The sequence below is a fragment of the Pleurodeles waltl genome, chromosome 4_1 (assembly GCF_031143425.1).
Source record: "Pleurodeles waltl isolate 20211129_DDA chromosome 4_1, aPleWal1.hap1.20221129, whole genome shotgun sequence".
NCBI classification, from domain to species: domain Eukaryota; kingdom Metazoa; phylum Chordata; class Amphibia; order Caudata; family Salamandridae; genus Pleurodeles; species Pleurodeles waltl.
In genome coordinates this window covers 937,310,940-937,336,447 of record NC_090442.1, presented here as the reverse complement: position 1 = coordinate 937,336,447, position 25,508 = coordinate 937,310,940, and the positions used below count along the sequence as shown (strand labels likewise).

The 25,508-nt window shown below is 45.3% G+C and overlaps 1 protein-coding gene across 1 annotated transcript in view; it reads left to right on the top strand.

Moving 5' to 3' along the window:
• IL17REL (interleukin 17 receptor E like) overlaps window positions 1-25,508 on the top strand; it is a 600,388-nt gene that overhangs the window by 416,291 nt on the left and 158,589 nt on the right. The gene's annotated exons all lie outside the window — the stretch shown is intronic.

Below are 25,508 nucleotides of genomic sequence, written 5' to 3'. Positions count from 1 at the left end.
GGGAGGCAGTGGCACACCAACAGGCCCCTGACATTAGCCACACCGATGAACAGCCCTCCACCTCTGCTGCTGCTAGTGGACAGGAGGCCTTGCCACAGGACCAACAGGCCACCAGCAACCCTCCCCCTGCAGGAGGAGAACCACCCAAATGGTCCCTGCGATCCAGGCAGAAGCCAGAGAACATTGCCAAGACCCCCACCAGGAAATAAGACTCTCCTGAATGTTACCCATGTGTCCCACTCTGTCACTCTGTCCACCTTGAACTGCCATTGCTCCACTTCCTATGCCCCTTGGACAATGCACCTGTGAGACAAATAGACAGGACTCTATCCTGGACTTCACTGCATTATCACCCCAGCCCATTGCAATGCCCTCTCCACTTATTATCATTTAAATAAACACCCTTGGAAAAAATACAAGTATGGAGTCTGTCAAATGATTGAACTATGTATTTGTCTAGCCATCTGTAAATTTTGCAATTAAACTGTACAGTAATGTATACATAGGTATGACCTGTAGTTGGCTGCAGTCAACACACCAGGAGCCAGAGTGGGGCACAGATATCTGAAAATAGAGATACCAAAGGGTAGAGTAAGTGGCCATAGAAGTGGGAAAATCAGCCTGCCATGTACAATGTCCAACACAAAACTGTCAATGGAAGTTGAAGTTACAGTGTCTTACATGTGTGTCACTGGAAGTGCTGTCGTATGGTTGATGTTCTGTTGTCCTCATCCTCATCCTCTGCCTCCTCTTCTTCACTGTCCACATGCCACACAGCCATCTCCAGCCTCACCCTCCTGAAGAAATGTCTCCTGGCGTCTCAAGGCAAGGTTATGCAACATGCAGCATGCTACAATGGTCTGGCAGACCTTCTTGGGTGAGTAGTACAGGGATCCACCAGTTAGATGAAGGCAATGAAACCTGGCCTCCAGCAGGCCAAAGGTGCTCTTGATAATCATTCTTGTCCGCCCATGTGCCTCATTTTAACGTTTCTCTGCCCTTGTCCTGGCATTCCTCACTGGGGTCAGTAGCCATGAGAGTTTGAGGTAATCAGCCATGATGTTGGGGCTATGTCCCGTTGTACAGAAGTCAGCTTTCACTGTGGCCAAATCTTCCACCTGGGGTAAAACTATGTAGCTGCGCATGTGTTTAAGCAGGGCAGACAACACTCCGGTCAGCACTATTGAGAACATTGGCTGTGACATTCCTGCTGCCAAGCCCACTGTGACTTGGAAGGAGCCAGTTACCAAGAAATGGAGCACAGATAGGACTTGCACAAGAGGGGGGATCCCAGTGGGCTGACGGATAGCAGGTATCAGGTTAGGCTCCAATTGGGCACACAGCTTTGTGATTGTAGGCCGGTCAAGTCTATAGGTGAGGATGATGTGCCTGTGCTCCATTGTAGCCAAGTCCACCAGGGGTCTGTACACGGATGTCTCCATCTCCTATTTATCTGCAGCAGTTGTGATCTAGGGGGCAAATGGGGAGTAGCTTGTCAGTATTCCACATTTCCAAACACTACACTGCATTGCATGTTTTGAATGTAATAGTATATTGTTGAATGTGTGCTGTGATGCAGTTAGGTGCCATGCCCCTGCCCCTCCACCCCCGAAATGGCATCCACCTGTCCTGTGTGGATGGACATGTGGAAATGAGGTAATTCTGACGTTGTGCGCCGTTGCAGGAGGTAGTCGAGTACTGGCGTGCAACTCCTCATTGGTTGTCATTGGGCCCTATGGGTTACAGTGGCCAGTGGTGATGTATGCTGGCTGTGACGGTACGCACCACCGTGGACGAGACTGCCATTTTCTATCTGTTCACTCACTTGCTACCTGACCTTCAACAGGAGAGGACCTACACTGTGCTGCTGCTGTGACCTGTGTCTGGAACCGACCATGGCTCGAGTCACTGGGGAAAGGGCCCCTGCCTTTACGTTGCGGAGTTGGAGAGACTGGTGGATGGGGTCCTACCCCAGTACCGAATGCTGTATGGGCCTCCAGACCAACAGGTGAGTGGGGGGGTTGGTGGAGGGACCCTGGGCAGCGTGCTGCATGTATGGTGGGCAATGTCGGTACGTAAGGGAATATGAGGGCTATGGTGGGACATGAGTGTAACATGCCGGACGGTCTGACTGATACTTTTTTCTATGTGTATTTTTCTGCAGGTCAGCGCCCATCAGAAAAAGGGTATATGGCGTGCCATTGCCAAGGACATGCCGACCCTGGGGTTCTATGGCAGGTGGAGCACCCACTGTTGCCAATGGTTGGAGGACCTGAGACGCTGGGCAAGGAAGACGGCGGAGGCCCAGCTGGGCATGGCCTCCCAATGAGGAAGGGGTGCCTGTCGAACCCTGACCCCCCTGATGGCCCGCCTACCGGCGGTGGCCTATCCGGAGCTGAATGGGCGCTTGAGGGCATCACAGCAGCCAGGAGGGTGCGTACAGTTTCACTATATACTACTTGCGCATGGTGGGGTGGTCTCTGGGTGGGTGATGTGGGCCTGTGGGTGCCCCTAGGCCAGGCCGGACATTTCAGGGTTAGTCCCAAGTTGGGCAGGGTCTGATGTACACCACCTCCTACCAAGCTAGTAGGCATCCACTACTGGGCAGGGGTCTTTGGGTCTCAGGTATGCTGCAATTGGGGTTAGGTATCCCTCCCCATGCCCTGGTGACTAGCATTGTGACTGTCAGTACATTGCCTAGTGCATAGGGCTGTTCCCTGTGTGTGTGTGTGTGTGTGTGTGTGTGGTGTACGCCAACGGTGATGTTGTTGCCTCCATTGACCAAGTGTATCCTTTGTCTCTCCCCCCTTTTTGTTTTGTCACCCTGTCCTTATGTGCATTAGCATCATCTAGCGGAGGAGCAGAGGCAGAACCACGGTGGAGACAGGAGGGGACAGTTCTGAGAGTGATTCCTCCTCCAATGGAAGCTCCCTGGTGGTGGCGGACACCTCTGTGGCCACCCCAACTACAGGTACAGCTGCCACCCACGTACCAACACCGCCCTCCCAGCAGCCCCTCAGCGTGTTTCCCGTGCCCGCTCACCCAGAAGGGTAGGCATCTCCTTCGCCCCAGGCACCTCAGGCCCTGCCCCAGTTAGCCCTGCTGCCCTGAGGGAGGAGGCTATTGACCTCCTACAATACATCTCTGTTGGGCAGTCAACCATAGTGAATGCCATCCAGGGGCTAGCAGCCCATTTGCAACAAACAACTGCATTCCTGGAGGGCATTCACTCTGGCATGGTGGCCCAACACAGATCAATCCAGGCTCTGGCCTCCTCTCTGATGGCAGCCATTGTCCCTGTTTCTAGCCTCCCCCCTCCAACTTCCTCTGCCCAATCCCATTCCCCTCAACCCCACCTATCCCAAGCACACAGGCAGATGAGCAGGCACCCAGGACAACACACAGGAGTGGCTCAGGCAAACACAAGCACCAGACATAATCCCACAGACACTCACACAAACACCATCCAGAATCAGACATACCAACATCCACTGCCTCCACTGTGTCCCCCTCCTTCTTGTCCTCCACCTCCCTCCCAGTAGCGTCTCCACTTCAACCTGCATGCACTACATCCTCATCCACTACTGCCAACACCAGCACGCCTATCACTACATGCCCCTCACTGGCAGTCACCACCCCAACATCCATGCACACGTCCCCTGTGTCCTCTCCCACTGTGTCTGTGCCCCCTCCTCCCAAACACACAAACACAAGCACTCAGACACCCAACAGCCATCCACCTCACAACAGCATCCATCCCATGCACCTGCACCCAAACTAAGCAGACACCTCCTACAACCACACCCTCTTCCTCCAATCCCAAACCTTCACCCTCCTCCCACCCCAATGTCCCTAAGAAGCTTTTCCTCTCCACCATTGATCTCCTCCCTCCCTCTCCCCCCTGTCCTTCACGTCGGGGCAGGGTGGTCAGAACCCAGGCGAGCCCCTCAGCCGCAGCAGCAGCCCCAGTGGACCCAGTCCACGGCCACAGTAGTGTTGACAGCTGCTGCAGGTGGGAGAGGCTCCAGGGAACCAGGCAGCAGCACTGGAAGTGTACCCGCACCAGGCGTGTCGAGGAAGGGCAAGGAGGCACCAACAGCTGCCAGAGTGAAGGGCAAGGAGGCACCACCAGCTGCCAGAGTGAAGGGCAAGGAGTCACCACCAGCTGCCAGAGTGAAGGGCAAGGGGTTTGCACCAGCAGACAGGAAGAACAGGAGGCCTGGTGCTGTGAGTTATACAGAGCCCCCACCACCAACCATGGTGGTTCAGCCATCCAAGGCTGCAGGTGAAGGGCTGGAGCCTCCCCCTACCACTGCCAGCACAGCCACCAGCACCACCACCAGCAGCCCCAGTAGGCAGCCATCCGAGGCTGCAGGGGATGGGCTGGAGCCTCCCCCCACTACTGCCACTGCAGGAGATGGGCTGGAGCCTCCCCCCACCACTGCCAGCACCGCCACCAGCACCACCACCATCAGCACCGCCACCAGCAGCAGCAGCCCCAGTAGGCAGCCATCCTAGGCTGCAGGGGATGGGGTGGAGCCTCCCCCCACCACTGCCAGCACTGCCACCAGCAGCAGCAGCCCCAGTGGGCAGCCATCCAAGGCTGCGGGGGATAGGCTGTAGCCTCCCCCCACCACTGCCAGCACCACCACCAGTAGCAGCAGCCCCAGTAGGCAGCCATCCGAGGCTGCAGAGGATGGGCTGGAGCCTCCCCCCACCACTGCCAGCCCCGACACCAGCCCCGCCACTGCCACCACTGAGCAGCCGTCACCGCCGGCGGGCAGTGTGTAGTCCTGCCTCCATGGACTGTAGTGCGTCCTGGACCCTGGAAATCCTGTGGGTGTGTCACCCAGGTGAGAGACTGTGACCTTGCACTCCCTAAGTGCCGCATCACAGGGCACAAGGCCCCTTCCAGAACCAGTGGAAGAAGCCATCCACTCACCCCATCCTTGCCAGGATGAAGCACACTGGGCACAAGGCCCCCTCCAGAACCAGTGGAAGAAGCCATCCACTCACCCCATCCTTGCCAGGATGAAGCACACTGGGCACAAGGCCCCCTCCAGAACAGGTGGAAGAAGCCTTGCACTCACCCCCTCCTTCCCAGGATGAAGCTCACTAGGCACAAGGTCCCCACCAGAACCAGTGGAAATAGTCACCTACTTGAGAGATTGTGGCTTTGCACTCCCCAGGACCAAGCAGTGGGCAAACCGCCCACTTGAGAGACTGTGGCTTTGCTGTCCCCAGGACCAAGCAGTGGGCAAACCACCCACTTGAGAGACTGTGGCCTTGCACTACCTAGGACATCGCATTGCACATGTTGCCCCCTCCAGGACGAGTGGCGTTGTACAATCTTCCGGCTGAGGTGCCCCCCATTCCCTGTCCTCTTGAGGTTCCGGTGTATTTTCGACCTGATGCCCCTGCTGTGTTCTCTCCATGTTGTTGCAGGTGTAGGTGGGGTCTTGGCCTATGTGATGTGGCCCTTTGGCCCACGGACATTGAGGACTGGGCTGTGTCCCTCCATTTGTAAATATGTATATACTGTACTTACTTGGATGCACGTATTTCTACTATTTTATGTTATTACACTCACTTTAATCAATTCCTTTTGTCCATACATTATTCCTGAGGGGTACGGGGTGAATATGTAATGTTGCTGCATCTGGTTGTGTGTATGGTTTTGAGGGTGGCGGTGTTGCGTGTGTGTGTCACTCTCTCCCCCCCTTGTGTGCTAGATGGCAGTACTCACCATTGTCGTCTTCGCCGGCGTTGATATTTCGTAATGCAGAAAAAGGTATACAAGCATGGGGTGTGCAACTCAGGCTCCATGGCGGCGTGGTTCTTCCTTGAGTCTCCAGAGGTGAGTTGTTTCCCTTCTATACAGTGTTTCCGCCGTGCTTTTGGTGTCATTGGTACTGCCCTGGAAAAGGTGGCAGATAGGCCTGTCTTAATACAGTGGGCGGAATATTGTCTTCCGCCTGGCTTTTGGGGCGGTTACCGCCACAGTGCTTGTTGCTACCGCCGTGGCGGTCGGTGTGTTAAAGTGGCTGTCTGTTTCGGCAGTGTCCGCCGTGGTCATAATTAAATTTTTGTTACCACCAGCCTGTTGACGGTATTAATGCTGCTTTATCACCGACCGCTAAGGTTGTAATGAGGGCCTTAATATTTTTAAAAAATCATATCTCAATTTCTACTTGTTGGATTTTTGTTTTTGTCTTGTTTTAATCAGATACATATTATCTAATTTTCTAACCTGATATGGAGTCTTTTTGTGGTGGCTTCACTGTGATACATTAATTAAGTGTTGCACAAATACTTTACACTTTGCCTTGTAATTTAAGCCTGCATGCCCTGTGCCAAGCTACCAGAGGATGAGCACAGGCTGATTTAATTTGTGTATCTGACTTACCCTAACTAGGATTGTGGTCTTTACATGGACAGGGGGCATACCTCTGTCAACTGAAGACCCAATTTCTAAAGTCCTAATTTTAAATATCCTGGACCTTGCCTTGTGAAGTATAAGGCTTAAATAAAGGTGACATATTAATATTTAAAAGGGTTTATTTAGATAGGTAGAATTGCAGTTTTTTACGCTGCTATAGTTAGGCTACAGTGGTCGGCCTGAAGCAATGTTTGCACTGCCATTGTACTGGATGGCACTGAAGGCAGCAACAATATAGGTTCCAACAAAAGTAAATAAATCTGGGTTGAACACACAGAAAAGACAGATTTCCTACACTCAGCTTCCAATATGAATTGATAGATGGATCGATTAGCCAGTTCATTCTTTGGAGGAGATGGCACTAACTAAGGAAATTACAACTCACTGGACAGCCAGAGTCAAACTTGATGGCTTCAATTAGAGAATTAGCAAAGTGAAGTGATTGACTCTGAACTTAATGACCCTGAGCTTCTGAATTGCTACATTTAGAATGCTATGATTGAGGTCCATGGATTTGGAAGTCCATGGACTTGGAGGAGTTTACCCAAATTTTTTTAATACTTTTCTGCAGGGTGTAGTGGTGGAACATTAGCTTTCCCTCAATATAATGAGCCAAATGTAAGTTGCCCCCTAATGTTTTGGTAGTGTCTTGCACTAAGGATTTTATTCAGTATGGTTTTCTGTTACCTTTTGTTTATTATTAGGCTGGTTACTGATGGTTGCTCATGTCTGATGACAGGCAATAATTTGTTAACAATTGTATAGGGAATTAGTGCATGAGTATTGATCTTCTCTACGTGCTGTCTGGTTCATATGATTTAAAATTTGGTTGACCATGATGAGATTTCCTTTTAGACCTGAGATCTAAGTTTGATCAGGGAGTTTCAATAGTGTTAATTTGATCAGGAAGGGTGGGTGATTTGGATTGCTGAGTAACTGAACTACAAAAGCTTAAAGAGTTTAAAGAGATATAGCTTCTTTATAATATCTACATACCTGAAATGATGGTGACAGCCATAATTCTTTTACATGTTTATGCCTTCTGCATACTAGAGTTACTATCATCACTTGTATATTAGTTTCAGTATTTTATCTTCATTCTCTTTCATATTTTTACTCTTTCTTTGGTATGGTACCCTAATTTGTGTGCTTTTTTCCTTTTTTCTGTTCTTACAAGATTCAAAGGGCGTTTTAAACAAATAGAAAATGCTTTTTGTGTTGTTTTTATCCTGTCCCTGTCTTCAGACAAAGGGCGAGATTTATACTTTCGCAGATGGGGTACTCCACCAAAAATATGCTGGAGTACCATGTCTGCCAAAAACATGGCTTCACCTCTCTAAAGTCAGGAGAATCACAATGTTTCTGATGGCAAAGGCTATTCTGACTCAGTGAGTGGAAACCTTCAACTGATAGCCTGGCTGACACAGGGATGTTAGTGAATGGACATCAGACCATGTGATTTACTGAGGGTGGATGTCTAGGCATCACATTGTTATTTTCAGGACCACACGACCAGCCAGTCTGAAACAGGAAATGGGATTAACGACCCCTGTAAGAAAATGGATTATCATTTTGGATGGGTGACTGTCCAGTTCAAAGAAAAACCACAACCATTGTCAAGGTGAACCCTGCAAGTCACTAAATTAACCTGAACTCAACCTCGGGGGCCGTACTATGTGTCAGTTGCACTGTTCATGTTTGGGCCATGGCGCACCTTTAAACAGATGCGCCAGTTGCAAACTTAAACATTGCACCAGATTACAATGGATACACTTCCCTCTGAGCAGCTGTGAACTCGGGCTGCTTTGACAGCATCACATTCAATAAAATACGAAACAGCTGATTCAATCAGCCACACTATGTTTCACTGTGCAGACTGCACCCACCTACATTTAGAGAAGACAGAGATCCCCCCGAAGACAGGTGCAGTAAATCACTACACCCACCTGCCTGGGGGATCCAAGAGACAAGCTTTCCCTCCTGTAACCTCCACAGTGCTTCTTTAGAAGGTACACTGATAGTGTGCTACCTTTTTGTGGGCCACTCATAAGGGCCTGTTTGTATCTTTGCCCATGTTTATAATATGGCATGGGTGCAGAAGCAAAGAGATTCCCTCATTTGCATAAGGCCATGCCCCATGCAAGTCAGAGAATAGAATGATACTGCTTTGCTACACATGTGCCAGTGCTATCAATATTACAGAAGGGCACACAAGCATATGCAGCCCCTTCTGTAATACCATTTTGCCACGGGCTTGCACAAAGCAGGTGCACACACAAGCTGTGTTCCCATATAATGCCACCTCAAGTAGCTACGGCACAGACCAGACAGGCTTAATTTAGGGTAAGGTAGAAATTATTTATACATTACAGAATCTGTACTAAAATTAAAACATGAAATAAAAATCCCCAAAAGAATTAGAAGAAAATTTAGTAAAATGACAAAAATCTAATTATGGGAACAGAAAATATGAATTTCTAAAGTTTTATGTAGAAATAATACCATAATGCTCTTGGTGCCTATTATAGTTTATGGTCACGTAGAGGGCGATGTAGGTGCAAATTCAGACTGACACTGATGGAGTGTGGGCTGGGCACACCAACCAAGTTCAACTCAGCCTTTACCTTTTATCTTAGTCTCTAAGTCTCAGTCGACCATAGGAGTACACTTCTGCCACTTAGAGACTCACAGGGTATCCTGCTGAGGCCACTGGTAGGGCTCAGCTCGTGTCCAGTTGACAGTAGCCAGATGGGTGATTCTAGAAAAAGTCCTCTTGCAGCTTGTTGTCTTCCTGTAGACACCTAGGAGGTCAGTCAGCTGACCCTTGGAGTCTACTTTTTTCTCCTAGGTACAAGAGGGAGCAGGTTAAAACATTTAAGGCTCCTCTCAGCTCACAAACAGCAAGTTCTGTTCTTATATTCCACAGGCCCAGAAGGTCTATCCATCTGCTTTGGGGTGCCACATTTAAGCCTGGCACCAGCTAACCAACAAGTGGGTGGAGGTGACTCTGGGCACTCCCTAACCAATGGGGAAAAAATTCCTGGGGCAAATCCTATGCACTTTTTCGATAGTTCCTGTTTGCCTTACTGGGAAGAAGCCCAAAATGCTGTGTGCCACGGGCATGGTGAAAGTCTTCAGACAAACTAAACTTGGGCTTTGAAGGCTGAGGGCATGTGAGGTGATTGTACTATGGCAATCCTAGTGTCCTTCCAAACGTCTACTAAAATCGAGTTTGAAACAGGCACTGTGCCCACAAGAAACCCAGAGATGTCTGGTAGGACAAAAGCAGGGACTTTCAGTAACAAAATAGGGGATACCCTATGATTGTCTTGGTGTCATGCTCAAGTGTTACAGATCTGCCAAGCATGATTTGACAGACTTGTATCAAAAAGGATGCCCACAGCCCCTACCTGGCATATTTTGTTGAGCACAGAGGAGTCATCTCTGCCCCTTCAGGCTATTGTTTGCTCAAGGGAGACATTTTCTACTTCATTCACATTTATTCAAGACTGAGCGCAGTCTGAGAACTGGCATTAGCTTTTGCTCAATAGCCTTCTGACAGTTCAGATAGGTAATGTTTAACTTTCTAAAATGTACTTTTCCTTAATAGTTATTAAAAATCCAACTTTACTATTGAATTATAATTATTGTAACTATCAACAGTAGTGGTTTCATCCTTTTTCAAGCTGGTCCCTTTCTCAAGTCAACAGTATTAGTGTTTTAACCTGCACTCTTTTCTACATACTACAGCTCAGCCTGTGACACTGAAAATAGCTTGAAGAGCCTTTTCGCTGTAGGGACATGGTAATGTAATGTTCTACATGACCTAGTTTTAAATAGCATATACCTTGTGGGCTACAAGGCTTACAAACGGGTGACTTATTAATATTTAAAAGGGAGGCTTTTGCCTGTCAAAGGGTTATTTTACTAGGCAACCACAGGCTTTACCCTACAGCAGTCAAGCTACACTGTGTAGGTCTGAAGCCATGTTTTTACTGCCACCATAATGGATTGTACACTAAGGGCCAGATGTAGCAAAGGGTTTTTCCCATTCTGTATCAATGGGAAAATGTGTTCGTACATATGGCCCTTGGTTCTGCTGCCCACAAGTGGCATTTAACATTCAGGCCCGGGGTGCACTTTCTACCCAATATGCTAGGGACATACAGGCAAGTTAAATGTGTCAATTAGGAATAAGCCAATTTAACCATGTTCAAATGCACGTGCACTCTACTCCTGTTTAGCAGGGTTCTAAAGCTAGCAAAAATGTAGGGTCCAGCAAAAGACTAAAATCCAGGGTGATCATACAGAAAAGTAAGAGTTCCTACCATCTACATGCACTGGGAAAGAGAACTACCAGGATATTAGCGTGTTTAATTGTTTTGTTTTTCAACAACAAAGTCCCACTTTGCATTAAACATGGCGCCTGCTCAGTGAAGCTTGAGTGCCTTTAGCATAACTGCTGTTACCACAACTCTGCTGAAGGCACAGCAATCTCCTCTTGTATAGCAGAGATGCCTCTATACTGCGGGATGTACCCTTCCCGGGCAGCAGAGTACGTGTCTCAACTGACTTGGTTGAACAGAATACCAATCTCTATACTATAAATAAGGCCCTAAGCATGGTTGGCAGAGGAGTGAATGTTTGTGGAGTGGGGACTATCAACCACCAAAAGTTGTTTCCAGGGGATAACTGTAGCTATTTCTATTGTTGATTCACGATTCTTGGACAGAAAGTGGCAGCTATCACATAAGACAGGTTACTAAATCCATTTTTAGTACACTAAATTAAAAAGAACCTTCTTTTCATTGTAGGCTTTAAAGTGAAGCTAAAACCGTTTGATTAATGAGCAAAGCTTTAGATACTAAAACATCACTTGACTATTGTTCACCAAAGGGGCAACCAGACTTCAACTAGCACAACACATAGTTGGTTCCGGATATTGTGTTCTATTTTCCAAGCCTCCCCTTTCTTTTTCTCCAATTGACAGACATGGACAAAGAACCTATACTGTTTCTCCTTACCTGTTTTTAAAAGCCTTACACTTTTCATATAGTTTAATTTACGTTCTCCAGTGCAAGCACACACACAAAGGTAATGCAGGACCTATTTAGAGCCTTAAATTGTGACTAATATGCAAGCCTGCTGGGGCAAGTCAGGTGCAAATGGCCACAGCAAAATTGAAATAGGGAGTTTGAGACAAAAAATGAAGACAACATATAATTGGCACTGAAAAAAAATAGTGCTCACTGTGCACACTCACCACTCATTACAGCTGCATTTATAATTGACACTTGAACAGTTATCCTTCAGACTCTGGTCAGTATATAGAGTGTATTGGTACTCAGTGCCCACGTCTCTTGACTTCTTTAGCTGGCTGAGGTCTTTCATGAAGGAATGGTCATTAGTGTCACAGCTGAAAGAAGAGCTGCATAGGTTTCAGTTTTGTCCAGGTATACCTTATGGCTTCCACTCACACTACTGTGTGTACTTTGCCTGATTAAAAGACATTAAAGGTGCTGCGCATACCTGGAGGGAGAGTGCCTTTCTGCTGTGGCTCATGTGTAGGGGACTTGGTGCATGGTTGTTGCTGTTTCTTTTTCCGTCATGTCCTTAGACTTCCAGGCATCATTAGGGCCTTGGACTGCCACGGTACAATTTCTTGATGTGCTCTTGCAGGTACAGGATGCTGGTTATGGGCAGTATGTGGACACCTATTTTTATGAGTGGGGAGGCAACAGTGAAGAAATGAATGAGTGTGCCACGTCTCTGAAGGTGATTCTTATTGTTTGAACCTGTGAGACCCTCCATGAGCATTATCGGGCTTCCATTTCCTGTTTTTTACCTGCCTCTTCCTGCCTTTTCCCATATCGTTTCTACCACTTTATAAAGGGCTAAGACTCACAACACTTTGCCTCGCAATGCAGTAGTATGTATTTTGTAACAGGATTGTTGACTCCTGGCTATAACTTTTGTCCCCATTTTTTCCAGCTAATCCTTGCCAGAAGAAGAACATGTTCACTATTTTTTCTCCCTTTCAACCCTGTGCCTGGTGTACTTCTGCCTTCTTCTTCAGCTTATTACCACCTCATTCTATGCCATCAGTTACTTCAAAGTTCAAAGTTTATTTGATTGATTGAAAAATTAATTTCATCATCAAAACATCATAAAATACATAATATAATAAAAGCAGTACCAAAATAAATAGTTAAAACTCGAAAATATTCACATGTTTACAAGTTGTATGATAAAAAGTTAAACAAAGGTTTCCCAGGAGCCACTTAAAGATCTTGGGTACCATGTGTAAGGTGTGGAAGCAGGCAGATGAGATTGTGTTTGAAAACAAACAGATCCAAAAACGGAAGGGCCCAAGAACCACTAGACTCCTGTATAAATGCCTATTTTATAGATTGGGGGACTTGACCAGAGGACAGGGACCCACGTCCTCTAAGGCAAGACAGTAAACAAAAAGAGGTGAAGTCCCACTCAGAGAGTTCTTGATTTTATTGTTGTGCAAACATTAAAGTCCCAGTTTCACAGTCAGTCACTGGTTAGTAGGACAGAGAACAAAGTCCAAAATCCAAATATGATAAACATAGGATGAATAGAAGATCAGCCAACACGTGTTTCGCCCCCTCTGGCTTTATATAGACCGGGGCTTTCTCAAGGCTGAAAATAGAAAGAGATGACAAATTGCAATTCAGAATTATTCATGTGAGTAGATGAAATGTCATTGAGAGGCACCATCAAGAAAGTGAACGAAAAGGGAAATCCCATGCAAGGGTCGAAGGGAGTGTGGTAAGTCAGGATGTGAGATAATTGGAGCCCAATGCTAGATAGAAGGACGAAACGTTGATGCGTAAGTGCAATTAGTGACTACAGTCAGACCCCGACGTATTTGAAAGACCAAGAAAAAAGAGAAACAACCTGTGGTATTTTCCAAGATAAAGTAATGATAAGAGAAATGGTGAGATTGTAGAAAAAATTATAATCCGCAATTAATTCCAAAATCCCAAGTGTCAGATAAGGCTAAAGTACCACCTAGGTTAGCTAGTGCTCGAGACTGAAGGGTGGAAATGCTAAGGTACTGACAAACATACCTCGCGAAATGAGGCAGACATGTATTAGTAACAAATTGTAATAATCCTTTTCTGTAAGATAACAATAGTCTATCAGTTAAAACATTCAAGGTTTAACAGTAAGTATATAGGAGAGTATCTTACAATAAGTCAAGCAACTGAAAGACCAGATTTAAAAAATACATTACAACATTTAACATTTTTGAAAGTAGTACTTATACTTGAGAATGTGAACAGGAACCATCATATGGCTTAAAATTCAGAAATTACATTGCAGTGTTCAAGATAGGAAAAACGACTGGGAAACTTAAATCAGAAAGAAAAAAAGAAAAAGAAAAAGAAAGGGAAAAGTGCTACATGGTAATATATTGAATATGACGTACTGGACAAAAAACAATGGAACAAGGCGGCTAGTATCGATCAATAGATTCGTTAGTTTCAGAGCACAACCACATTGTATAGAAAACGTAGTTTAACTACGGCTGTATGGCGGGCACAGTGTGTAGAACTTAAGTCCATCTTCATAGAAAACGAAGTTACGGCATTCAGAGAGCCCGAACATTCGCTTTAAGAACATTAATTGTCTTTTCCCTTACCTCAAGCGCTGCGGAATCAAAGTGCCGTGCAAATACGGCCAGAAACAAAGAAAGAACACGGGAAACGGGACGGACACGTCCGCGTCTAAAGTCGCGTTTAAATAATCCGTGTCGAAATGAATATAATCAAAAGGGAGAAAGGACTCTCCCGTAACGCGCTAAGTTGCGCCATTTTGTTAAAGAATGTACACAAATAGTTGTCCTGAAGAGTCAAATAAATACATGAGTGCTGATACGATAGAATCTATTTATACTATATAGGTATTTCTTCCAATAATCTAGTACAAAAAGAAAGACTGTATAATTGCCTAACAAAAGGAAAATAGAAGTAATAAATCAGCCGATTGCATTTTCTCCAGGCGAACTCTATTAGAGTTAAATTGTGGTCACGAAGTATATTTGTAATGAAACCTGAAGGGCAATATGAGAGCAAATAATGGAGGGTAGAGAAAGAGAAAGAAAAAGAGAAAAGAAAGGAGAAAAAAGGCAAAGGTTTTGACTAAAGAAGAAAGAGAGAGAAAAAAAAGAAAAAAAATATAAAGAAAGAAAGAAAAGAAAAGAAAGCTAAAAGAAAAAAGAAAGGAAAAAAGTGGAAAAATACATTAGGTTACAGGTTCTTTACATTAGCCAAAAATGCCATTCATGGTCTTTGTTGAGCCCATTGTTTACAGTATCATATTTTAATATTAAACGGCTCTCTTCCTGGCGTAGTCGCAATGGTGTGTTGCCTCCTCTAGGGGAGGGTGTGATACGTCTTAAACCACAAAAAGTAAAGGTACGTTGGTATTGGTGATACTTAATAAAATGTTCCACCATGGGTGCTTGGGTATCAGACTTTTGTATATTTCGAAAGTGTTCCTGTATTCGAATTTTTAAAGGCCGGATCGTACTGCCAATATAAGTCAAGTTACAGGGACACCAAATGGCATAGATAACAGAAGTACTAGAACAGTTTATAAAGTCGGTGATCCGATATGTGCAGTTGTTAATGCTTACTGCTGTAGATTTGGACAGGCCTAATTTGCATATAGAACATTTGCTGCAAGTGTAGAAGCCTTCAGGTTTAGATGGTAGGAAAGTAGTGGGAGACTTGCGTTGAAAGAATGAAGGACACAGTTTATTACGTAAGTTAGGTGCCCTCCTAAATCCTATTTGTGGGTAGCTAGTAATATGTTGGTTAATCGAAGAGTTATTCACCAGTAAAAACCAAAATTTTTTGAGTGATTTACGAATATGCTTGTGCCCATTGTGAAAGGCCGTGATGAAGCGAATGGTCGTGTTCTTGTTGATTTGTTTAGGTTTATTCAGCAGAGAATTTCGATCCATACTTCTCACTTCATTTCTGGTAGTGTTGAGAGAGGCCTGATTATACCCCCTGGAAAATAATCTCGTAGTCATTTCAGAAGACGTGCTATCATAGTCATTTATATTAGAGCAATTGAGTCTAGCACGTTGGAATTCTCCTTTGGGTATATTCCGAATGGTACTAGCCGAGTGACAACTGGTGGCATGGAGAATCGAATTGGCAGATGTCATTTTGCGAAAGAACTTTGTCAGGAGTTTGTTATCCTCAACATAAATCAAAAGATCTAGATATTCAATGGAGGAATTAGAAATTTGGTAAGTTACTTCAATCTCCCAAGGGTTAGGTGTTAATGACTGAATAAATTTGTGAAGGTGAGCCTCTGAGCCTTGCCAGATAAGCAAGATATCGTCAATATACCATCCCCAAAAGATGATGTTTTTGATAAATTGGTCGGAACGGTCTGACCAGAGCCAATGGTTTTCAACAGCTCCCATCAGGATGCAAGCATAGGATGGAGCAAATTTTGCTCCCATCGCAGTTCCTTGCAGCTGTAGATAAAAGTTGCCGTCAAAGAGAAAGTAGTTATTTTGCAAACTGAATTTGAGAAAGTCCAGGATCATAGCATTTCGTGTCAAATATTGAACTGATCTAGTAGACAGACATTTGCTCACTGCTGTTAATCCATCAGTGTGTTTGATGGAAGTATAAAGACTGACTACATCAATCGTTGCAAGGAAGAAATCAGATTGCCACTCAATATCTTGTAGCTTTTGCAAGATATCTTTGGTATCTCTCACATATGATGACAGGTTTGTCATGAAAGGTTGGAGCTCTTGATCAATAAGGGATCCCAATTTGGAACATATGGAATTAACTCCAGAAATAATAGGTCTGCCCTTTGGAGGATGACCTGCTTTATGGATTTTGGGTAAAAGGTACAGGGTCGGGATAGTAGGATGTTGGAGAAAAAGGGCAGTCTTTTCGGAGCTGGAGAGAGTGTGGCGGGAGTGCCAGTATTCCAATCTTTCAGACAGTTTCTTTTGTATTTCAGCTGTCGGGTTATGTGAGAGTTTCCTGTAGCATGTCTTGTCTTGAAGCTGGCGACAGGCTTCGGTGAGATAGTGATCCGTGTTGAGGACAACAATATTGCCTCCTTTATCAGCTTCCTTAATGGTAATGTTGTAATTAGACCTCAACTGTTTTATCGCCTCAATATGGCCACCGTGAATGTTAGTAGGTAAGTATCTACGTTGGTCACAATATCGTTTATATTCATGATCAAGATCATGGAGAACCGCTGTGGAAAACAGATCAATGGAGTTGCCCGCTGGAAGCGTGGGGGTAAATGTAGAATGAGGGCGGAGATCAGAAGAAAAGTATTGGTTAGTCTGAAGGTTAAGTTCTTCAGCAATAGAGTGTAGAGTAATATCTGGTTCAGTGGTGTTAGAGAGGTTACATAAAACGGAAATGTCAGATAGATCTTGAATCGTAATATCCTGTGTGTAACAAGTAGAAAAAGATGGGGTAAGGGGTGTGGGTGTAGAGGCAAAGAAGGACTTAAGTTTCAAGTGACGAATGAATTTGAAGAGGTCAATTTTGGTTTGAGTGATATCCCAGGTATTAGTAGGGCAAAAGGACAGACCCCGATTAAGGATTGATTGATCTGTGGGGGATAATTCGTGGTTAGAGAGATTTACAATTAGGTTTTCTGAGTTTAGGGTTGGACCGTTTTGCTCCGAGCTCTGGTTTGTATGCCTGAGGTATTTGGAGTAACTGGAATGATATCTTGTGGTTTGACTCTTATGTCTTTTAGAGTTCCCAGTCGATGGCGTCTTGCCTCTTCTAAAAAATTGACTTGTGGTCTAGTTAGAGTACAAGCTGTAGAGTCGTCTACTGATTCGACCTCAGATGAGGGGGGAGTGTCATGATTGGTTGGTGTGTCTAAAGAAAGGTTTGAATCCTTAATATTATCATATTTCCTACTGAAAGTATATACTCTCCCATGTTGGTAATCAAATAGATCTCTTCTGAATTTTCGATTCTTTCTCTGTATTATATCTTCCTCATATCTGTCTATAACACTGTTAAGAATAGCATAATTTTTGGTGGTGATTTCTCCCCAATTAGCTTCTTCGATACGCTTGGTTAAGTTGTCGACTTCTTTACGATGTTTATTATACTCCTCCTCGGAAATTTCAATTAGTTGGTTAATCATATTGATTGAGGCCATTTTCAGGTTGGTTTCCCATTTCTGTAAATGTTCCTGAGAAATAGTGTCCATTGGTGGAAAGATCAGTATGCGAAGGCCTCGTGGTATTCGATCATTCTCTAAGTATTTTTTCAATGAGGCTATTTCCCACCACTTAGCTGTTTCCTTCTTCAACGATTTTTCCAAGGCCAGAAATGCACTTTTGGCCGACAATAGATTAGGAGAAGAGAGGTGGGGGATACCCACCCCTGTAGAATTGAAGACTTGTTGCAACTTGTGGTCGCGTTGTTCGCGTCTGTTGATGTGAGAGGACATCTTTTCAAAAGCGTAAGTGCAATTAGTGACTACAGTCAGACCCCGACGTATTTGAAAGACCAAGAAAAAAGAGAAACAACCTGTGGTATTTTCCAAGATAAAGTAATGATAAGAGAAATGGTGAGATTGTAGAAAAAATAATAATCCGCAATTAATTCCAAAATCCCAAGTGTCAGATAAGGCTAAAGTACCACCTAGGTTAGCTAGTGCTTGAGACTGAAGGGTGGAAATGCTAAGGTACTGACAAACATACCTCGCGAAATGAGGCAGACATGTATTAGTAACAAATTGTAATAATCCTTTTCTGTAAGATAACAATAGTCTATCAGTTAAAACATTCAAGGTTTAACAGTAAGTATATAAGAGAGTATCTTACAATAAGTCAAGCAACTGAAAGACCAGATTTAAAAAATTAGATGAGATTGTGTTTACCTGCTGTTTCATAGATAGCTTGCTGTCCAAGATGATGCCTATGTTGCGTGCATGGTCCCTCGGGGCGGGGCGAGTTCTGCAAGCCACCATGTGTCATTCCATGGTGAGATATTTTTCCAAAAGATGAGAACTGTTTTGTCTGTGTTCAGCTTGAGGCAGTTGGCCTTCATCCAGTCGGTGATGTTTAACATACATTTGTGGAAGTTGGCAGGTGGTGGTAGGGTCTGCTGTCAGTGAGAGGATGACCTGGGTATCATGAGCATAGGAAATTATGTTGAGCCTATGTGATCTGACGATGTTGGCCAGCAGGATCATATATGTGTTGAAGAGGGTAGGGCTGTGGGAAGATCCTTGGGTGATGCCCCAGATGATCTTCTTGGATTCAGAGGTAAATGGAGGGAGTCAGTTTTTCTGGGTTTTTCCTGTGAGCTATGGGGCAAACTGTGTGAGGGCATGTCCCTCGATTCTGATGTGGTGTGGTGGGAGATGGTGCTTATGTGGCTGATAGGTCCAGTTGGATGAGGGCTGCTCTTTTGCTGTGGTCCAGGATGGCTCTGATGTTGTCAGTGGCTGTGATTAAGGATGTCTCTGTGCTGTGGTTTGCTCACAATCTGGATTGGTTGTTGTTTTCCAGGTGTTTGGTGAGTTGCTGGTTGATTGCCTTGTTGAGGACCTTAGCTGGAAAGGGGAGCAGAGAGAGGGGTCAGTAGATCTTGGGGTCTGCTCGGTCCAGGACTGGTTTCTTCAGGAGGGACATTACTTCAGTGTGTTTCCAGTCTTCAGGGAAAGCGGCTGAGGTCATGGAGGTGTTCAGGACTTCATTGAGCTCGTTGCCAATGGTCTTGCTTCTCAGGTTGAAGATGTCATGTGTGCAGGAGTTTGTGGGTGCTCCTGAATGAACGGAATTCATGATGGCGATTGTGGCTTGGGAAAGAGTCCCAGTGGGTGAGCAGCTGTTCAGGTTTTGTGTCCGTGGGTGGGATCCTTCAAAGCGGTGAAGGGTTGGGGCTTGAAGTTTTCGTTGATGACAGAGATCTTGTCATGGAAGCAGTCGGCCAAGGTGTTGCACAGTTCTTGAGAGGGGGTGCTGTTGTGTATGGTGGCCGTGGGGGTTGTAGAACTCCTTCACCATAGCAGGAGCTCCTTGTTGCGGAGGGTGCTGGCTGCTATGCGGTCCATGAGTGTGTTCTTTGATCCTTTTATCAGGTGTTGGTACTGGTTGAGTGCTGTTTTGAAGGCGGTGAAATATCCTGTTTCTTTGCTGGTGTGCCACTTCCTTTCCAGTTGCTTGCATTTGCATTTGGTGGATTGCAGTTCTGGAGTGAACCAGCTGGCTCTTCTGGTGGGTCTTTTGGACTTAGTTGGCTTGACAGGGATACTTGTGTCAGCACAGTCTGAGATCCACTGGGGGAAATTCTCAGCAGCATCATCTGGGTCATATGTCTGAGAGGTGGCAGGTGAGAGCGTTGTGCCACTGGTTTTCCAAAATCATCTTCCAGTTTCTGTGTGTGGGGTTGGTGGCACGGTGCATGTGTTGGTAGGCCCTTAGATAGGGAAACGGGTGCTGTAGTGGTCAGTCCAGGTGAGCTATGTGATGTGGTTGTATATGACTTTGTTTCTGAATGTAAAGAAGGGATTGAGCATGTGTCATGTGATGTGGGTGGGGTTGGGGACCAGTTGTTTGAGGCAAATGTTCATGATTTCTAGGAGGTAAGTTGTGTTGGCGTTGCTAGGGTCATTGAGGTGGAAGTTGAGATGCCCTAGGAGGATGTAGTACTTGGAGTTGATGGTGAACAGGGCGATGATGCCTGTGATGATTGCAGAAGCTGGAGCATGGTCCTGGTGGTCTGTAGGCGAGGGTGCATCTAAAGTTGCTTTTGCATCTGTGGAGTTGGAAGTTGAGGTTCTCCATTACTGGGGTTGGTTTGTGTATGTACCTCCTCCTTATTGTTTGTTCAGACCCGGTGTGTTATCTTGTAGCCTTTGGGGGTAGCAATGTCTGGTGCGGAGGCATGGTTCAGCCAGGTCTCTGTGAAGAAAATATCATCTGGGTTGAGGGATACAATCAAGTCAGAGATTTCTGTGGTGTGCTTTCTGAGAGATTGTGCGTTGAGTAGAGTGCACTAAAGTAGTGGAGTGGCAGTCATGGTCGGTGAGGTGGACGTGGTCGTGTGTGCAGTGTCTCCTGTGTTGTTGGTTCTGTTGGTTCTGCAGGTGAAGTGGCAATGCCAGCAAGAGAACGATTCTCTTGTAGTGCGTCGAGATGTACAGCATGGTTGATGCATCTGAGATCCAGCCCTCGGAGCTCATCCTGCTGTAGCTGAGTGGGATGAAAGAATCAGGGTTCCTGGTGCTGAGCATGGTCCAGACAGGGATGGGCAAACTGGCCCCCTTCAGAAGTCCTGGGAGGGGCTGGCAGGGTGGTGGGAGGACAAGGAGAGGGATAATGGCAGGAGCAGAGTGGTGAAAAACAGCAGGTAATCAACACAGAAATACAAATGTAGGCAAATTCCAATGGCATGGAAAAAATAAACAAACAGACACAGAAATACAGTGTAGGCAAGTTACAGTGGAGTAGAAATAAAATAAACAGACAAAGTGCAATGCAGGAAAACAAAAAACGAAATCACCCAAACAGCGGGTCTGATCTAGTGGGCCAGAGGACTGTGGGAGAGTCACAGTACCGGTGACCTATCGCAGCAGCAGCAGGGGAGTGACATGCTTGACTCTAGTGTTCGGGGGCTACACTAGTCTTGGACCTAAAACCTTTCTGTGGATTCAAAAGGGTATGATTTTATTTTATTTATACCAATCCAAGAGCCAATCCAACAATTGTTCACGTGTTACCTTTTAAAGATTATCTATGAGGCTAATTGGGCAGTAGTTTGAGAGGTTGCTGGGGTTCCCCTTCTTAAAGATAAGGACAATCTTAGCTCCTTTCCATATGGCAGGCATGGCTGCCCCAGCCGTAACTGTACTGGAGACCACGTTAATGTAAGGGACACAAATGAAAGTAGCTGAGTTGAAAAGGTCTGCAGGGATCCTATCCATGTCTGGGAACTTCCCTTGTTTACGATCTCTGAAAGGGGAAAAGGTACTGGGGTTAATTAGACATAAGGTTGTAATCCCAGTAGAAATAGATTGTAGCTGGTTCATGGGCACTGGAGTACAAGATCATAAAATAGTCAACCCATTCATGTGGCAGGATAGATGATTCTGCTGGCTTCCCAAGTTGCCCACCACCTTTATTAACTAGTTGCTAAAATTTCTTGAGATCGTTATTAGCTGATGCTTCTAAAAGGTGAGACCAAATTTCACATTCCCAAGCAACTTTGGCTTGCTTTATTACTAGTCGATAGCAAGTTCTGCCATCCCTTATCTCCTGGGTAACTCCCTTTTTATCTGCTCGCAGAAGATTAGTCTGATTGTCTCTACAAGACTGGGTAAACCATACGTTTGGGGAATTCATTACTGGTCTCCATGTGAGAAGTGAGAACTGAGTACATATCTGAGACAGCAATAGGGAGGAGCACACTACCTGCCACTTCACATTTCGATGTGACTTCTAACTGCTGTTTGGCCATCTTGAATTCTAAGTATTAAAGAGTAGTGATTGCTCTCCTTGCACTCTAGCACCATCATATCAACCATCTGGTTCCAGAGTCTAACATCAAGGATAATGTAGGGACTAGGGTTATATTGGAAGGTTTGCGGCCATTGGAAGCTCAAAGGCCATATGCTAAAGTGAGATTAACCACTTGAGAGGAGCCCTTGTGAGGTTCCCCCTTCTTGCTGAAGTTAGTTCAGTAATTCCCCATTTTTGATCTTCCATGCTATATAGGTCTCGAATAATACAGTTGGGTTAAAAAATAAGATTAAACTCTTCGGTCACAGTAACATAGTGGGACTCCAGGTGGAGTGGCAGAATTTTGCCCAACAAATGGAGGATCGGTGATGCTTGCCTATACCCAAGTCTCTTGCTATAGATGATAATCAACAAAAGAGGCTTTGCCCTAGGCAAAGGGAGAAAATGAATTGGCTATACAGAGTTGAGAGAGAAAAGAAACTAGCTGTACCTGTTCGTTCCCAGATGAAAGAGGGGTAGGCCAGCCCAGTCTCCTCCAGGCGATGGTAGGCAAAGACAGGCCCTCTCTTCACCCGGGCTGCAACCAGGCACATCCTGTGCTGCAGTAGTGTCCTCATGCCAAATACCGTTTTCTGGTGGTATCCCGCCTCCTACTCAGCCCAGCAGCAGGATTATTAGCAATGTAGTGCTCCCAAGGTGCAGACAAACAGGCAAAATGTTACATATTGAATGGGCTTGCACTATCCTTTGGGGTTTCACGTTGGGAGATGGATCAACTTGGTAAGAAGGGTGAACTGAACTGAATAGGAAACAAAGTGAACACCTTAGTGGGGATTGTGTGATTATAAACATTAATAGGCCATTTACTGCTGGGAGAGTTCTTGCTTTTACTTGCTTCTCTTGATCATTCAAATGTCAACTGCCCTTTAACCTCCATCTTAGCATTTTCTTTGGGCTTTTTTTTACCTACCAAATACAGCGGTCCACTTCCCTCAGCATCCTCATTTGCAGAGCACAAGGCTGCAATGCTAAGCTCTGGAGCAAGTTAATCAATCTATTGCACCCTGTCAGATGGATACTTCTATCAGATATGCCCCATTGGCCTCCCTTAATGCTTGTAATTGACTGGATGGTTTGAACTGCCCAGTCTGTATTACAGAGGCATTAGCAGCGCAGTTTGTTGAGAGCTCAAGAAATCTTAACCCCAAGGTACTGAACCTTATTAGTTGGGCTATTGCTTGGCTTGTTGCCAAGTTTAAGAATCCAGTCTGGTTGGAATTCTTAAGAGGCTTTGGGGTGGTCTGTTTATAAGAAACCTGGACCACCACAAGCTGTTATTTTCTTGAGGGGTATAAGACTCTCTTCTTTCCTGCTCCTGAGTCCTGGGCGAGTAGACCAATAGGGGGCTTGATTGTCTTTGTCTCCCAGGCAGGAAAAAGAAGAATGGAGGAACTTCTTTCGAGAACCTCATCCCTTCAGGCACTGTCATTTTCTCTGCCTGGTATTTCTAAGGTGTTGCTGCTGAATTTTTATAATGCTGTGCCTCCTCCATTTGATGTCTGTAACATACAAATGCTGGCCTCTTTCTTGAGGGGCTTGAATGGGACTGAAAGGCCCATGGCTAATATCACCATGGTAGGAGGTTTTAATGTTCACCTATTGGGGAATCCCAGAGTGGAGGGGTATCATGCCTATGGCTGCATGTCTTTATCTGGTCTGCATATGGAGTGTTCCCACCAAGGTTCACTTTTAAATGCAATTATGAATTATTTCAACCTGGTTTTATCCCTTGACAAGCTTATTTCCTCTAAAGCTAGAGCTATTTACCCCACGTTTATTGGGAGGGGATGTGAGACATTTATTGATTTTATCTTTCTTTCTGTGCCACTTTTTTCTTGTGTTTTAGAGGCTGGATGTCCCTGAGCTCTTTTAGCTATATGTATTTCATTAAACTGGTCTCTACCGATACAAGAGTGTTTACCTGATGTAAGTGGGTTCACCTAGGTAGGTAGCCAAGGAAGAAGATTAAGGTGGTCCCTGGAGATTCCTGACACCTTTTAAATGACCCCCTATTCTTGCTGCGAAAGGGAATTTAGTATCTGTGGACTCAACAATCCTAAACCCTTGTGATAGCTTAGGGACATTCACGACTATTTCCCTCACGGTATCTGCTCTCCTGGAGGTCCTGCTGTGCTGGAAGGTGCTAAATGGTTTGATAAAGGTTGTTCCGTGGCGCTAAAGAATCTTAAGTGAGCCTGAGCACTAACCCAAGGGATATTGCCCTTATTAAGTACAGTTGTGAACAATACAAACTTGAAATAGCGAGGCGTAAGAACACTTTAAGGAACACTGCCTGGGAAAACCAATTAGATGCAAGCACCTTGAAATGTAGTTCAAATTCTGTGGTATTCTCAACGGTTCCTTTATGGCCCAAGATATTGCAGCCTCCCTGGTATTACACAACACCGATGACAGCTGGGTATGGCATTTTGAGGAGGTCTATAATATACCATCCAACAATGAATGCAGTGGGGTGCCTTTGGTAGAGGGAATTTCCAAATTGTTTTTCTCCCTCGATAAAGTTAAAAAAGGGAATAGCTGGGCTAACCAAGAACTAGGGGCCAGATGTACCAAAGGATTTTACCCATTCTGTGTCTATGGGAAAATGCTTTAGTAAATATGGCCCTAGGCCCCTAGCCCTGACAGAATCCCCCCTCAATTTGTATATTAACACCATTGAGGTATGGGCCCCTGTTTTGATCTCAGTTATCAACTCAGCAGTCACCGAGGGAACCCTGTAGTCCTGGGTCCCTACCATCATTGTTGGAGCCCTTTCCCCGCCCACAAAAATACACTGGTGAGATGATGATTCATTCCCTGCAGGGACCAGGTTGTGTAAGCCCACATCACCCAGGGCTTTCAGGGCATTCTCACCCTATAGTCCAAGGCTATGATACAAAGGGGCGTCTGTCCCCCAAGAAGGAGTTACTATTAAGCCCCAATTTTGAATTAAAATCTCCACCCAAGATGACTCTAAAACCCTTTAATAGTATAAACGATCTGGCCTCAAGCATAGAAAAACCTTGAAACGACCTAATTCTGACAGCTCGGGTCCCTTACTGAGTTATAACAATTTACTAAGAAAAAATGAAACTTCATGGTTACTACCACCCAGAGTATCTGAATCCCACCATGATTAAAAGCAACTGGAATAATATGGAGATTATTGGCAATAAGGTCCATTATAGCCAAAAACCCTTGAGCTTTGACCCCATTTGATGGTGCCGCAGAAATATAAAAACGTTTGTAACCCTCCCATGTGATACTTTCCTGGCTCTAAGTCTCTTGCAACATCACCACATCATATTTGGAACCATATTTAACCATTCTGAGTCCTGGCCCTTAGACCTGAATCTCGCTTTATCCTGGCCTGATGTGGGTGCCTTCAGGCACAGGGATGACGCTGGGATGACATTTGGCGACCTTCCTGTCACTTGCCCCTCTGGGCTCTATAGTCCACTGTGCCCCATTGCTTCTTGCAGTGTG